Source organism: Melospiza melodia, chromosome 9 (genome assembly GCF_035770615.1).
Source record: "Melospiza melodia melodia isolate bMelMel2 chromosome 9, bMelMel2.pri, whole genome shotgun sequence".
In the NCBI taxonomy this organism is placed as follows: Eukaryota; Metazoa; Chordata; class Aves; order Passeriformes; family Passerellidae; genus Melospiza; species Melospiza melodia.
Genome location: NC_086202.1, coordinates 3,348,333 through 3,365,369, shown reverse-complemented (window position 1 = coordinate 3,365,369; position 17,037 = coordinate 3,348,333). Strand labels below are relative to the sequence as shown.

The window sequence follows — 17,037 nt, the reverse complement described above, 5'->3', positions numbered from 1 at the left end:
CCATCCCTGCAAGTGCTCAAGGCCTGGGTGGATGGGGCTCAAAACCTGGGATAGTGGAGGGTGTCCCTGCCCTCAGCAGGGATGGAACAAATGGGCTTTAAGGCCCCTTCCAGCCCAAACCAGTGTCAGATTTCCAGTACACCAGGTGAGATCTGCCTGTGCCCAGCAGCAGAGCAGGTTTTGGAAAGGACAGCTCTGAGCCTGCACCCCACAAGTCACACATCTGGCACCACAACTCAGTCTCTTTATCCTCCCCGAGATTCAGAAAACCAGCCTTGCACACAAGAGCCGCCAAAGCCCTGCATGGGCTTCCCAGTTTTATTTCTGACTGAAAAAATCTATTCCTAGTGGATAAAAACCATGAGGTTATTTTGTAGGCTCACAGATGCTGAAAGATTCTTAGAGTATATAAAACAGGGGAAGTAGTTCTTGCTCTGCCAGTACTCTCATACCCAACTCACTTTCATGTTTAAACCTTGCCCTGTAAAAGTCATCAATGGACCTTGAATTTACAAGAAGACCTTGATGTATATTCCAGCTGTCACCACAGCCTGTCCTTGCCTTCATACTTGAAGGGCCAGCCTTAAACTTCGGGTGCTGTTTCTAGTGCACACATTTCCAATGCCAGAGAGATAAAATCATCCATGAAGCCACGCGTGTGGATTGAAAGAAACGCTCTCCAAAGAGAGAGCAGCTAAAGGTTTTCTGCATTTTGGTGGCACAGAGGAAGACCCTTAATGGATACTTTGAGGTCTGACACATTTTGCTCCTACACAGAGCCAAAGGTTTGTTTAATCCTTGAACACTGACCTGACTCAGCTGCAGCCTCTGAATGTGCTGTTGGGGTACTTCTATCAGGTTTGATTTTTTGATGTAAAACCCAGGTGAGAGTTTTTCGAAGCAAGTTCCACAGCAGCATTCATGAATCAAGACATGGAAGAAGAGACCTCATGCTGACAACTGAATTTCAACAATCCAACATAACACACACTAATATTTTATGCGACTGCTGATTCAAAATCCTCTTTTGTATTTTAAGGTGAAGACAGATGACCCTAGTAACAGCTACAAACCTTCCCAAGGAGGGATCCTGCTCACGAAAAAGGCCTTTGCCCCTTCCAGCCATCCACCACTCACTGCAAGGCACCAAAAGAACAGAATAAGTGTAAATCTGTGATTTCTAGAGGCAAAGCAAAGCATCACCACATTTCCAGAAGCTTTGCACGGAGAGGAGGGGAAGAGGAAGGCAGAAATGAGTGCAAGCACAGCAAGAAACCCTCTCCTGAGCAGCCATCTCTATCACCCTGTGGAGTCCCAACCTCTCTGCCTGAATACAGTAGAGTGGTTTAAAAAAATTGATAAAAATCCTGAAAAGCCAGCAGTAACCACAAACCTGGCACCATTCATTCAAACTGAGCCTCAAACAGCTCCTCTCCAGCACGTGAATTTTCACACTGCAGCATCTGCAAACAAAATTTTTGTGACAAACCAAAAAAACAACCAGTTCACGAAATGCAGGACAGAAGAGAAGACACCACACCAGAAAATCCAGGCTGATGCCCAGAAGTTGACCTTGGGCAGTGCTTGTAACCTGGAGTTTTGCTTCCCCTTGTGCAAGAAGCAATAGCAACACTTAACTCATCCTCTGGAGCACCCTGACAGGTTCACATAGCCCAGTCAAGCATTTCTACTTCGCATTTTATTCTCTTGTACCACCACTGGCTCTCCTAAAAACACTCCAATAACTTCCCAGAAAACCCAGTTAACCAGCAGGCCGAGGATGAGAGGGGTAAAGGCTCTAACAAAGCTGCTGCACTCTGGGATGACAATTTCATGGAGATTATTGTTATTATTATAAATGGTTATCAATTATGCATCACATTGATAGTTAATTTCCAAAAGGAAAGGCCTCGTGTCGGTACAGCTGAATTCCAACTAAGGATGATCGGCGATTTCCTGGTAGTTAATGGCCAATTTCCCAGCAGCACAACTGCAGCATAATCACTGAGATTTATAGCAATAATTAATTGATTTTTTTAAAACATAGGGATACTAAAGAGCACGATTCCCACTCATATTAAAAATTAATGCAGCATTCTAGGAGATGCAGAAAACTTCCATTCCGGAGGCAGATGCTTGGTACAGTCAAAATATTTCATGCAACAAAAATTAAGCTGTTAGTGTAGCTAAAGCCCAAGTTGCTAGTGGCATTTCCATGATCAACATTTACAGGCACACACAAGATTTTTTACCTCTATTACATCTCATTCCACTTTCAGGGAGAAATACCAGGTTATAAAAAAAAAATCACATCAGAAGAGCATTTTGTTCTGAAAACACTCAAATGGTTCATTATGTTGGGGCTGCAACTCCTTCCCCTTTACTTCCCCAAACAAAACCAATTTGCAAAGTGTACTTAATTCTGACAGAGTGCATTTTCTGATGGACGAATGCGTCCATTAAAGTTTTTTTTTTCCCCAGCCATCTCAATTCCCTGCATTACTCCCTGGAGGAAAACTTCCTACAAAAGAAACTAATAACAATCAGAGAAATTACTGCTCATCAGAGTCCCACACAGCTTAATGTAATGCCCATGAATGAGCTCCTTCCTAATGACATGAACTGCCCCATCTTTGTCTGACAGGTGTCCTTGGTGGTACCAACCAGCAATAAAAGCTCAGCTCAGAAGACTTATTGAAAATGTGGCAGGAGCTGCTGAGCAGATTTGGCAGGGATGGATAAAATGGAGAAAAGCAGATGTGTGGGGCACAGAAACAGGAGGATATTCCCCAGCCTTTGCACGAGGCTGTAATTAAGAAAGCAGTTCTTCCATTTGTGGGATGGAAGATGCAATTAGTTGTGCACCCAACTTAAATCTATCCCCAATGGATTCTACAGCCAGCCCAAGCTCAAAACAATCCCAGGGCTAAATGTCCCCCACCATAAAATAAACACAATCAGACTTGGCAGAACAAAAATCATGGTCAGCAATTAAAAGACAAGAAAACCTCATTGTCTAAGAAAAATTGAGAGGAAGAGGCATACGCACAAAAATTGTACTTCATCCTCAGCAAGATTAGGAAACAAGTGAAGTGATTTACATACAGTAATTGCATGGCCTGTGTTAGCCTCCAACAGTGTCTTTCAAAATGTAAATTTTCTTGAAAACCCTTGGACGCGATGATAGCCCATAGCTATTTATTTATTTAAGGCAGGAATTTACTTAAATACAACACTTGAGGAAAAAACCCCAATCCTGAAGTAACACATTTAAATAGCTTCTAAATACTGCCTGTTAAAGAGCACAATCCATGAGCCAGAAAATGAGAGCAGAGAAAGCTGTATTAGGGCTTTTTTTACCCTCACTTTTGATGGAAAATTAAAAGAAATAAAGGTGATCTTCCAAAATAAGATGCATGGTTAGATAAAAGTAAGAGAAAAGTGATTTCATGAAGAACATCCTGTCTTCTAAGCTCTTTCTCAACTTACTCTTTTGTATCATCTTTTTATGGCACATGAGGTAGGACAGGAGCATAAATATCAATCACAGAAGGGTTTGGGTTGGAAGGGACCTTAAAGATGAATCAGTGCCACCCCCTGCCATGGGCAGGGACACCTTCCACTATCCTGGGTCATCCAACCTGGCCTTGGACACTTCCAGGGATGGAGCATCCACAGCATCTCTGGGCACCCTGTGCCATTGGGCAACATCTGTTTTAGAGCATCCATCACAGGCACTGTCACCAAACCACCCAGCACCTGGCAGGGGATTGAGATTTGCCCTTTCCACTGCTCCAGACACAACATCTCACACAGTCCCTGTCTGTGCACAGCCTTGGGAAAGCAGGATGGTTTCCCCTACACCCTGTTCTGTGACAAACCAACTGACTGCATTTTCTACCCTCTATGAAAATACAGCAGCAACAAAGTGGAGAGTCTCTACTACAGAAAAATACCAGCTCCACAAACTGCAAAAGGTCCCATTTCCAAACAGCAAAGGACAAATTCCATCCTTCTTTCCTCACATCTACACTGGGTTTTCACATGTACAATCCCTTCAACTAGTGCAAATGTTTTGATACTGGTACTGCAGGGTATTTCCTGGGCTCTCAGGAAAAGAGAGGTTTCTGGAGAAGGTTTAATACTCATGATTACTGCAGAATGTCAGTCCTCTCAGCTGGAAGCAGAGCAGGATGCCCAAGCAGAATTGTTGAAGTCAGGATCTGCTGATGCCACAGACAGCTCTGCCTGTATTCTCCTTTGTGTAAGGCCCAGTTTTTCACAGCTCAACCACACTTGAATTGAGATCTGAAGGCAAGAACAGCCCTCGGAGCTGTGAACTGCCCCAGCCCTGCCTCAGCATCCCTGTGTGCTCACTATCCCGAGCTCTGGCCATCCCCACTGCTCAGCGTTTCAGCTGCCTGGGGAGGGCAGGAGGGGCTGGGAACCAGAGCTCAGTGCAAGAAAGGCAAGGCAGGGAAAAGAAAGCAGGAGCCACGCAGAGATAATGACAGGGGAGGGAAGGGACAAAGGAGACGGCACAATGCAGGAGGAGCACTTGGAGAACACTCTGCCATCCCTCCTCCCAGCCAGCCCTTGAGCAATGCCCTGCTCAGCCCCCATCACCTGCCTCTCCCTCCCAGACTGCAGGGGAGGAGGGAAGCACGGAAGGGAAGGGACAGACAGACAGACAGCACGGTCCTGCTGGGTATGGGTTTTTGGGATATCGTCTTTTAAAGCACAATGAGATAACTAGGGAAGCTCACAGTGTTGACACACCATTAAGCCAAATAGCCCAGGAGGAACCAAAACCAGATTAAACATTTATACAAATAGTGAGAACAAACACGGAATTTCGATACCCAAAATAGTTTGGTTGGTTTTTTTGTTTTGTTAAATAAGCCTCAGAGATATACACCCACTCACTTGGGAAGAAGAATCACGGAGTTTCTGTGTGGCCAGGGTTTGACTTCTCCCACTCCACTAAACACTCAGCCATCATATGTGAAATAGGATGCTAGGGGAAAAAAAAAAAAAAGGCTTTTTCTCATTTTTTCTCAGGAGAACTACCCTGGCTGTAAATCACACCTTGAGTTTGGCTGGGGTAGAGTTAATTTTCTTCGTGGTAACTGGTGTGGGGTGCTGGTTTGGCTTTACACTGGAAACAGGGTTCATAATCCAGGGATGTTTTTGTTATTGCTGAGCAGGGCTTACACAGAGTCAAGGCCTCTGCTTCTTGTACTGCCCCGCCAGTGAAGGGGCTGGAGGGACACAAGGAGCTGGGTCATCCCAGCTGACCCAGGGATATCCCAGACCATGAGGTGCCATGCTCAGCATGTGGAGTGGGGAAGAGGAAGGAAGAGGGGGAAGTCTGGAGTGCTGGTGCTTCCAAAGTCATGACTATGGCATGATGCAGCCCTGCTATCCTGGGCATGACTGAACACCTGCCTGCCCATGGGAGGAGGGGAGTGAACTCCCTGTTCTGCTTTGCTTGCATGCAGGGCTTTTGCTTTCCCTATTAAAGTGCCTTTATCACAACCCACGAGTTTTCTCACTCTTACGCTTCCGATTCTCTCTCCCATCCCTTGGGAGGGAGTGAGTGACTGCATGGGACTGAGCTGCCAGCTGGGATTAAACCTCAACACCCTCCCAGCAGTCTGCAACCCCCCCAGACCATCATCACCCTCAAAACAGTGAGGGCAGGACTCCTGCTATGAAGCCATTATTAATTAGGTTTAATGTTTTAGCAGTTATTATGATTTTGCTGCCACAGAGCATTGGGTGATGTTCCGTGTTAAGGCTTCCCTGTGGGAATGCCTGGATGCTGCTGGGGTGGCAGGAAGAAGAATAATTATTTGTCCAGCTTCTTTTCCAGCCCAGAAACCTAACAATCCTTCAACTGCCTGCCTGGTGCCTTCCCCCAAAACCTGCTGGGGAAGGTGCACTCCCTGGATGCAGGGAAAAGAGGGAGGCAGCAGGTTAAACGTGTTCATGGAGAGCCAGCACTCCCACGTGAGCACCTGCTGGTGGCACACAAAGGACTCTTCCACTCCTCATCACACAGAAAAGGTGAATAACACCCTGTACGAGTCTTGTGCTGAAGAAGTGTTAACAATTTTGAGGAACCTGCTATTATATGAGTGAACAAAATGTACCATAATGGCATATGAGCCTGCACATCTGCTGCTAAATTAAACACGCTACATAATGATGCAGACCACATCTTAAAACACTATGCAATGAGATAGAGACTCTGCCAAAATAATGAGGCTTTAAAGATGACACAGAGAGCCTGATCCTGCATCCCTTACAGACCCTGAAAGTCACAGTGATTACTCCTCAGCAGTTCTACTCCATCAAAGCTACTTGTTGACTCAGAAGAAAAATCACAATTATATACAGGTGCCCTTCAAAGGGAAAAAAAACATATGGGTTTGCAGCATTTTTCTTTCTCTCCATCTTAATGATGTGTAAAGCACTAGAAAGGTTTTTGTTTGGAACTGGATTTTTTAGAAAAGTTTCTGCGAGAATTGCGTGTCAGGCTACAAATTCCTCTCCAGACTGGGTTCTCAGCAGCCAGACAGATATTATGAAGATCAATTGAAATGACAGTATTCAAGTTGCCTCAATAGCCATGGTACAAAAAAGAAGGGAGTGAGACATCCCTTTTATTTTCAACTTCTTTTACCTATTTCAATTTTCAACATTAGTGATTTGCTCTTGACTTTGAGAAAAGAAGATCCAGACAATGCTCCCTTGTCAAGTAGTGACAGCCCTCCACAGATCCTCTGTGAGCTTTCAAGCAAAACTAGGAAATACCAGAACTGGCACTCCTTTCATTCCTAAAGCTGAAATACAAACAAGCAAGCCCAACAGACAGCAAGAAAATTGCTTTAAAGAAAATAACTGTCATCTCTCTTTCTGGCACCAGGAGTGAAGCAGGTCAATGCTCTGCTTACCCTGCACCAACAGCCTTCAGAGGCTGGTGGTGGGCAAAACAATAACCAGGAGCTGAACCCCAATTATCCACTTAGCTTTGAGAGGGCCTAATCTATTTGCTAATTAATCATGGGCCTCCTTCAACCTCTCTTATCTTGTTTTTCTAAGTATCTGACGCTGATAACATGCACACGGATCTTGCTGAAGCACGTAAAGGGCTGGAAAACTACCCTTAAGTTTTCAAATGAAACACGAGGAAAAGATACATAAATAATTTTACATTCTCCAAGGATCCCTGCCATACTGGAAAATAAAATCTCATTCTATGTTTTACCAAAATTCCTAAATTACAAATTACTGACTTGCACTAATCACAAAGATGAAAGCTGGAGAAAGGTGAACCTTCACTGCTTGCACATCTGGATAAGCAAAAGCTCTTCTCTACTCAAGCCATTAATTGCTCCTGTACCAAAAGCAGCACAGCAGATTAGAAATCCTGAGAAAAATGAGTATTTGCTGGTTTGTTGGATGAGTTATGCAGTTACTTGTCCATTAGAGGGCATTTTATACTGCGGAGTGAAGCGCCGGCAGCTTGGGAACAGCATCACTAACCCCATCTGGAGCTGCTGGAGAACAGTTTCTGTCGACTCTCATTTAGTAATTGCCACTTTTCAACCTTTCCATATGCTGCATATAGATGAGCAAGCAAGAGCAAGGACAAGAAGAAAATAAGATGAAACAGCTATGAAAAAAGTCCTGCTTAAATAAACCCTTTTCGTTTGCAGCTATTGTTGCTTCCAAGGTTTGGTTTTGTTCAGTTCACTTCTCGCCCCCACCCAGCTATACCACAGCAAACTTCAACCTTTTCACTCTCACAAATAGCACTTTATGTTTTAAATTGTGAACATGATTAACAGAGAACAACTGAAAACTGTGCCGTGGCATCATTACCCATCACTGGAGCGAGATGGGAGAGCTCATCCATCTCTGGAGCTGAACAAAGGCAAATGCAGTTTCCTCAGTGCCAAGAGGCAGGACATGGCCACTTACCTTCAGATGTGTCCTTCTGGTGACTACTAATACTGCTAAATGTGAACTGTAAATTGCTTTCAGCGTCTGCTGGCTAGGGAACCACACAAAGCCACCCACTCCCCTGCTCCAGTGGTTTTCCTCTCCCCATATAAATGCAAATCAAATTAGGAAAGAGGCAGATAATCTCGCTATACATCTTCAGATATACGTATGTTTGTAATCAGGGTGGCCAAACTTCCTGAGTATGAGCTGCATACCAAAATCTCCATGGGGTCAAGAGCCACATGTACCAAGAGCCAGCCTCTGTACCCCTTCCTGCCACACACATCCCATGCCCCTGTGAATCCCTGTGTTTCTCCCATCCCTGTGACTCTGTGCTGCTGATCCCCCAAGCCCATCTCCCTCTACGATCTCTTTGCAGAGGCACCACAGCAGCACCCAGAGCTCCTGCCTTGCAGGATGTGACTGAACATCTGCAAACACTCCTGCAATACTCACAAGTTACTCCTGAATTCCTCCTCAGCAGAAAGTTGAAAACAGCAAGAGCAGCAATAAAAATCTGAACCACCTCAGGATCAGCACATTCCCTTGGGAGCCCAAGCCAAAGTACCAAGACTACAACCAGGACCACTTCTCTCTGAGACTCTTGCAAGTCCTTGGCTCTGTATCACTACTCCTAATTAAAAGAAATAATGAAATAAGGATGAGGACATCCTTACAGGCAAAGCCATGGCACACTCAGTGTCCTGAACTGTAACCAGGTGGTGACAAGGACATGATGGTACCCACATCCCAGTCCTACAGACGTACAGGACACATAACTGGAGTGTCTCCAATTCTGGAATTCTGGCCTTCACTGCTAATTTCTTAATTCTTCCACAATCAGGACCAGACAATTAACTATTATATGCTGGGAAAAGATCACACCAGCCCACTTCTTCAAATCCCAGCTGAGGCCCAGAGGAGGAACCTTCAGCCCTGCAGGAGATTCCACCATTGACCCAGAGGAAGAGCCTCACTCATCTGAGGAGCAAAGATGAATCCCCTCCTGCCCCAGCAAACCAGGAGACTCAGCTTTCCTCCAGCACACTGAACTCCCCCACACATGGCACAAATGCAATCACTTTGAATCTTTGTCCTGGGATCTCTGCCTGGACTGGGAACAGTGAAAGGCAGCAGTGACACTCTTCTGTCTCCAGGAAATCTTTGGAGTTATAGTTTGCCCTTATCTTAGCGCTTATATTTACAAGGCACTCTTACATAAAAAGCACTCATCTGCATTGACTTATTTAGCAACATGAAATAAAATAGCCTGAAGCTATTCATGTTGCTTAACGTACTTATTTTTTTAATGTAGACGATGCTCTGTGTAAAGGAATATTGAAAGGGGAAAACTGTGGTTTGTTTGTAACACTTATTACTATCACTGAAGAAAATATGTTCTAACAAGTCTCGGAAGGGGGAAACACGTGTAATACCTTTAACAGCTCAGCTAATTCATCTTCTGCTGCCCAACTGCTGGCAAAATCTCAAATGGAAACTCTCAGAATGGAAACATGGAAAAACCCCTTTCTCATGGTCTGAGACCTGTTCCCACTATACAATCTCTTTCCACCGGAGTGAGTCCTGTTTGTTTTCAGCACACAGCAGCTTTACTCAACAAAAAAAAAAGAGAGTTCAAGAGTTCAAGGCTACGTCTCCATTCAGGCGTACACCCACAATGAGAACCGGGCTCTCCGGCCGGCGCTGGAGGCATTCCTCTCCCTCCACCTACCCACAAAAGGGCCTTGTCTGAGGGAAATGAGGAAGGAAGGAAGGGGCAGGATGCAAAGAATGGCAGAGAGGAGAAGAGCCCGGCCAGGTGTCGGGGCATCAAGCACCAAGGAGGGCTTGGATCATGAAACGGGTCAGCAATGAGGATGGAGGGTGGCTTTTGGAGTAATCAAGGGTCTGGGGAGTCCCCAGAGATCTGCCATGCTCCAGACAATACTGAGCTCCACGGGGTCAGGCACAGGCAGGATGGAAACATCTGAGTGTTTCCATGAAGTACCGTGGGAAAGAGCCCGTCAGGATGCAGGACAGCTCAACTGTGGAACGCTGCCTCCTCCTGCCCATCCCATCCCATCCCATCCCATCCCATCCCATCCCATCCCATCCCATCCCATCCCATCCCATCCCATCCCATCCCATCCCATCCCATCCCATCCCATCCCCGCCTCTCCCTACTGCTTTCAGCATCACTCACACCGAGCCCAAGGAGAGAGAAGGAGGGAGCCAAGTGAGTAGAGACAGGTTTCGATAACAGCAATAAATAAGATTAAATAATTCTCCCACTACCAACCTTTAGACAAGAGTACTCCCTGCAACCACCAGGTTTGCATCATCTACACATTTTTATTCCAAGCCTTGCCAGCTCCCTGTAGCAGGGCAATTTTGGGATTTAACAACACTCAGGTTACTGACCTAAATTCAGCCAGGCTCATCTGGAGCCATAACGGTCCATTGTGTGCCCAGGCCTGCTCAGGACTCCTTAATACACAGATTATTGATGCAATGAACTGTGACGGCTCCTATAGAGCTGTTAGGGTTTATTGTAGCAACACCTACTCGGGGTCCCTTTAATGCGCGGATCGGTGACACAATAGACAGAAACGGCCACGACTTGGGGATGCATTATCCCACGGATCACTGGCGTGACAGCCACGGCTCCAGCCTCCTGCCTCAGAGCAGCCAGCAGCAAATACACCCAAACCTCACGTTCCCAAACCCTGGGGAAGTTGGGGAGGATGGCAGAGAGGTGCAGGACCTGACCTACCTACAACGCCCCCCTACCCACCCAAACCTCTGAGAGGTGGCATTTGCAGACAGCAATTTGCTACTGAAAATAAGGATTTATAATGAAAGCCCTGGTGGGATCAAACTTTTAGCAAGAACAGCCACAGGCCTGCATTATAGATCAAGGCTAAAAATCCTGCCTGAGAAATACATGGAAATTAGCCAGAAAAAAATCAGCGTCCGATTTTCAGCATTAAAAAAAAATAAAAAAAATGTATGTTCCAAGAGAACGCGACGAAAGCAGGCACAAAAGGAAAGTGCTCAAATATCTGTATTTCTCTCTTCTTTGCTTCTTAAAGAACAAAAATATCCTTACAAGCTGAGAACTAAGTACTGTTTAAAGAAAGTCACTGGCACAGGGAGACCTGGGGCTGAGGAAAGGAAAATGAAGACATCACCACGAATCAAGTGTTTGCAGCCTCCTCACAAACATCAGCGAACAGTTCAAAAAGCTGCAGCTGGCTTTGCACTATCGCCTGCATCTTCCCCACCATTTACCAGGAGCTTTTTTTAACATCGGTGACACTTCACATTCAAAACTGCAGTTAAAAATAGACCATTGGTCCTCCCCTTTTAGCCCTGAAAATTCCCTCCCCTCCTCTCTGCCTCCCCACACACTCGCTGGTCCCTCCTTCCCCTCCTGCCCTGTTGTCAGCCACGGGGTGATGGAGGGGTGAGGGGGGCCCTGCCCAGCTGCAAGGCCCAGAGTCATGCAATCACAGAACAATTTGGGTTGGAAAGAACCTTGCAAACTGGATAGCTCCAAACCCCAGAATCATGGAATCACAGAACAGTTTGGGTTGGAAGGGACCTTACACACTGGATAGCTCCAAACCCCAGAGTCATGCAATCACAGAACAATTTGGGTTGGAAAGAACCTTGCAAACTGGATAGCTCCAAACCTCAGAATCAGGCAATCACAGAACAGTTTGGGTTGGAAGGGACCTTACACACTGGATAGCTCCAAACCCCAGAATCAGGCAATCACAGAACAGTTTGGGTTGGAAGGGACCTTACACACTGGATAGCTCCAAACCCCAGAATCAGGCAATCACAGAACAATTTGGGTTGGAAGGGACCTTACACACTGGATAGCTCCAAACCCCTTCCACTAGACCAGCTTGCTCCAAGCCCCATCCAACCTGCCTTTGAACACTTCCAGGATCCTCCCACTGCTCCCCAGGACCTCATCTGACCCTGGGAGCATCCCCTTCTCATTTCATCCCAGAGCTCGTAGCTTTATTTACAGGAATGAAGGCAATGGCTCTATTCTTGGTTTCCCCTCCCACCTGCTTGTGCAGAAGATGTGAGTCTAAGGCTTTAAAAAACAAAGCACCCAACACAATGTTTTCTCCCTGGCCTTAAACCCTGCAATCAGCAGATCAAATGTGAGTGTAGAGAAAGAAATTCCTTTGTTATCCATAGCTACTCAAACACTGAACCTTCAAAACCTCCTCAGGAAACAGGCCTGGGGAACGGCTGCTGCTACTACAAGAAGCCCAGCACAAGAGAGACTCGAAAATCAATATCCTTCACCCAACTTATCAAATTTACCGAGGACATTTATACAGTGTAATTAAATAGAAAAGAGATACAAATACAAAAGAGTATTTGCACGGCACTGAATAGCAATTGCATTATCTCTGGGACAGAGGACACTTTGACAAAAAGGAAGGAAAACACCATATATCAACTGAAGAAGCTGCAAGGAGCACGGGGAAGGTCTCTGCTCTCATAGCTCACAGGGAATGTACAGCACTTAAGTAGAGACAGCCACAAAATATACATCAGCACGTACACCTAAGGCATGTCTGCAGGTCCTGCTCAGTCAGCCAAAACGATGCTGTCAGAATTACACTGGTGATGGATATGGTCCAGTTGCCTCTCACCCTCGTGTAGGGTCTCCGGCACATGTTGGGGCACTTCCCCCTCACTGCTGTGGCAGCAAAGCAGACGCTATTATGTTGCTTTTCAGCATATGAATGTACCAAGTAAAATCAATTTTGCCCAGTAATCCACTTGGTAAGTCAGGGATGCTTTCCACAACCAGCAACCACCTCTGCAGACTGGCAAGATAAAATCTCTGCAAGGCTAAACCTGGGAAAGGCTGACTGTGGAAAAGGCAAACTAGATTATCTGGCTATTTGTTAAACAATTCTTCTCACAAGGCTTGTGTTACAAGCTTTTTGTGAGTGCTCCTCACTTTCAGGTAGAGCCAGCTCTGGCTCCTCACTCCGGGTCCCTCTAGGAAGCACACTGCTGTGGATGAGACATCTCTCTTGCCACGGTGACCCTAAAAGTCAGAATAGCCCAGTGTGGCGCTGGACACACGCTCAGTGCTGGGGAACAAAAGGCAGGGGTGGTTTGTGATTGCAGATCTGCTTCTACCTCAGCCTCAAAGGTGTCATCCGCAGGGCTGCCTTCAACAATTAGGCATTGCCTAATTACAGTGACCAATAAAACCCAACGAACAAGATGGGCAGGATCCCTGCATGCTGCTCCCCCAACACCAGGTGCCAGGAGGAGAATCCCAACCATCCCCTTCCCAATATCCTCATGGGGATGAGGGAGCATCAGGTTAAAGGCTTCTTTGTTGCCTCTCTTGGGTCTTCGTTCTTTAATGTGAATCACACTCCACTCTATTTTGAGCAATCCTTTATTAAAAGTGCCTGTGAGTCATTTTCTCTAAACTTGAAACTCTAAAAATGGTAATGTTTGGGTAGTAGTCAGGAATTTTTAAGAATTTGCATTCTTCTCTTTTTGATTTAACAGGAAAAGGAGGGTAACCTGACTCACAGAGGGTTTGTTTCCCCTTGTCCTGCATAGAAATGCTGCTCTTGGATAGAATCTCAACTCATGAAATAAAACTTCAGAACATCTTTCACCAAGTACAAACAAAGAGTACTGAAAAAACAAATACAAAACAAAGTATCTCCTTAGAGAAAGACAAAATACCCAACAAGTGACAACCTGGGAGTATCTATCAACTTATGCTCCGTATGCTATTAAAAAAGAGTAGAGATTTAAAGATTTATCTTTTTTAAAGATAAATCTGTGAACTTTGGAATAACATACATCCCTTTCCAGATGCATAACACAGTAACTGAAAATCACACTGCTAATTATTCATACCTCACATGTCCCCCAAAGGAAAGGTAAAGGAGACCAAAAATATTATGAGGAAATTTTTCCCTGTGAGGATGGGGAGGCCCTGGCACAAGGTGCCCAGAGCAGCTGTGACTGCCCCTGGACACCTGGAAGTGTCCAAGGTTATATATCCAAGGGCTTGGAGCAGCCCAGGACAGTGGAAGGTGTCCCTGCCCACGCCTGGATGGGGTTTAAGTTCTCTTCCAAACCAATGTAGGATTCTGTGATTTGCTCTCTGAACCCAGGACAAATTTTGCACTGCACAGCACAGCAAATAAACTGGCCCACACGCACCACACAGAGCTTTTTTCATCACAGAGACATCTCATCCTGCTTGATGACATCCCATGAGACACTACTGCCACATCAGTTTTGGAAACAGGCTCTTCACCAACAGGGAAAGGTCTCCAAAGAATGGATGGTACACACACCAGTCAGCCCCCACATTTCCCTCTTCCATTACCTCACTGCAGAGCTTGCTCCCATGGTCTCCAGGCAGGACTGGCAGAAGAACACAGGCTCTGACCAGGAAATCCACCAGAGAAATCACCTTTAAATGTCTCCTGGATGAACTAGGCATCTCTGATGCTCCTGGGCACAGAAGTCATGGCCAGACTTGCATGTTCCTAGGCCCCTGTCAGGAATGAGAGCTTAACTGCTCTTCCCACCACATTTGCATTCCAAATTGCTTCAGCTCCTGCAGAGATCCCCACCCATCACCATCCACAGGTGGTGTGGGAGGGAGGAAGACACCATGGTAAAAACGCAACACCAATGTGATCTCCAAGCAGAGCAGACCAGGATGGAGCAGAAATCCTCTTGATTCCCTTGGGCAGGACCAAGACCCATGGGGAAGAGAGGAGAAGGCACCAGTGGGTCCTGGGATGGCTCCACACAGATGAAAGACCCAGTACTGCCATTCTTTCACTTTCTGAGCTTGGAGGGGATTCCAAGATTCCATTCATCCTGCTCAACCATCACAAACAGGGATAAAGGTGATGGAGTTACTGCTCCAGCCACAGGGTTTCAAACCCAACCTGTGCAAAGAATGCTAGGGAAAATGTTATAAAGGGAAACTCACTTCCCCCAGCTGCCTGATAGAGCCCATCACAGGAAACATCTGCCATCCTCCAGTGAGGACAAAAATCAGGAGGAAGTGCTTGGTCCATCCAGAGAAAAGAAAGTCAGAAATACTACATTTCTAATTAGGAGCACACAGGTCCTGCCCAAGGTAGGAGATCCACTTCTGCAGGCAGGTCTCAACAAAACAGTTTAAATAAGGAGTTTTATAGACTGCCGAGCATGAAAACGGCAGCAGCCCACTTGATGAGGTCAGGGACTGAAGTGGCCTATGGTACTTGTAAGAGAAAACATCTGTTGGTGTTAAAAGGTCAGCAGGAAATGAACACTATTTACTTTGTCCTTACTGGTTGGGCCACAGCTCCTCGAAAGAGAAGCACACATGGCTCAGCTTAGCGCTGTCCCCTCGACAGCTGCCCCACAGCTGCCCACCTTCAAGTCCCCCTGGTGCACCAGGAACCCCCTGAGCAGCCCCTGTGAGGAGGATGAGGCTGTCCTTCCCCCTGGCAGACCCCAGGGAGCCTCCCTCCCTCCCTCCTCGTGGGAGGGAAAAGTCCTTCACACCGGCTCAGGAACAAGCCGTTAAAATAAATCCGTCAACATAAAAGCAAAAAAACAAGAAGTTTCTTCTGAAAAACAGGAAGCGTGAGGTACATAGCGGCTTAAAATAGCGCCCGCTCGATTTGTTGACAAAACACGGGTCCCAAGGGGTCGTGACTTTCTGTAGGTTTTTATTTTTCCTGAGGGCTGCCAGGAGCACCTCTGTGGCTGCCCGGGGCTCTGGTGGTGCCCTCGGCCGGGGCCTGGCACGGCTCCCTGTGCCCGCCCAGGAGGCCAATGGCCGCAGGCCCGGCCGCGCTTCCTGTGCGCGGCTCGGGGCTCCCACAGGAAACCCCGACGGAAAACGGCCCCGCTGCGAACCAGGGCTCACTCCAGTAGGTAGAGACAGTGTTCAAGGCTGGCACACCCCCGATAAAGCTCAGTCTGAAGGTCTAAGTGTGTAGGACTAGTGCTGGTTGCAGACTTTCCCGGCCTTGCTCTTCACGCGTAGAAGAGCGCAAGGCCGGCCAGGCAGGACGAGCTGCTGGCATCTCAGGACAAGCTTAAAATGATAATGGTCTGATCCCGAGCCCTAGAGCCAACAAAAATTCCCAAACCAGGAATTTCAGGATAGCATCTTCTGCAGAACAGAGGAGGAAGGAAATTTTATGCTTCAGCATTCCGTCAAGGTTGTGTGAAACTCTTCCATTCCTCAGTAACTCCCCAGATGGGGTTCTGCCTCTCCTTCCCCACAACCACAAAACTATAGAGGGGTTTGGTTTGAAAGGTCCCTAAAAATAATGCAGCTCCACCCTTCCACACCTTCCAGGTTGCTTTGAACCCTGTCCAATCTGGCCTTGGACACTTCAGGGATCCAAGGGCAGCCACAGATTCTCTGGGCACCCTGTGCCAAGGCCTCAGCACCCTCACAGGGAATAATTCCTGCCCAATATCTAACCTACATCTCCCCTTTTTAGTTTAATACCATTCCCCTTTGTCCCATCCTGATTCAGTCTGCAGAGGTGGAAAGCAGCACCATTTTTTTGGTCTTATTTAAAATAAAACCTGAACCACATTAAAGCAAGAATAACCCTCTCAGATGATCCAGTGTAGACTAAAAGGACTGTACTGAAAAGCAGGATGAGATATCACCCCTTTCCACATCCCCTGGCCTACAGACCAAGGCTGCCTGTGAGCCCTGCCCGCCTTCTCCTCACACACCACAACAGACACGAAGGGGCCCCAATGGTGAATAGCTAATTATTGGCCCACATTAAATTATTTCTCAAATTAAGATTTGTGGGTTTTCCCCTCGCCTAACAATACGCCTTTGAGAGCAGCCTTGCAAACACACTGGAGCAGGAGCAGCAGTGTAGCTCCATGTGCAATCAGGCCAGCATGTGGATCTTATTGCTCCTAAGGACTCTCATTTGATTTCCCGCACCACCAACTGGTGAGAAGTTT

The 17,037-nt window shown here is 46.6% G+C and overlaps 1 protein-coding gene across 5 annotated transcripts in view; it reads right to left on the bottom strand.

Moving 5' to 3' along the window:
* Positions 1-17,037, bottom strand: part of CTBP2 (C-terminal binding protein 2) — a 132,061-nt gene that overhangs the window by 55,105 nt on the left and 59,919 nt on the right. Inside the window, exon 2 of one of the 5 annotated variants that reach the window (XM_063163018.1) lies at positions 4,927-5,017. The exons of 3 other annotated variants lie outside the window; for them this stretch is intronic. The gene's annotated coding sequence lies outside the window, so the exon portion shown is untranslated. Of the gene's footprint in view, positions 1-4,926; positions 5,018-14,416; positions 14,440-17,037 lie in introns of those variants that run through there. One more of the 5 variants, XM_063163021.1, reaches the window with a different exon arrangement.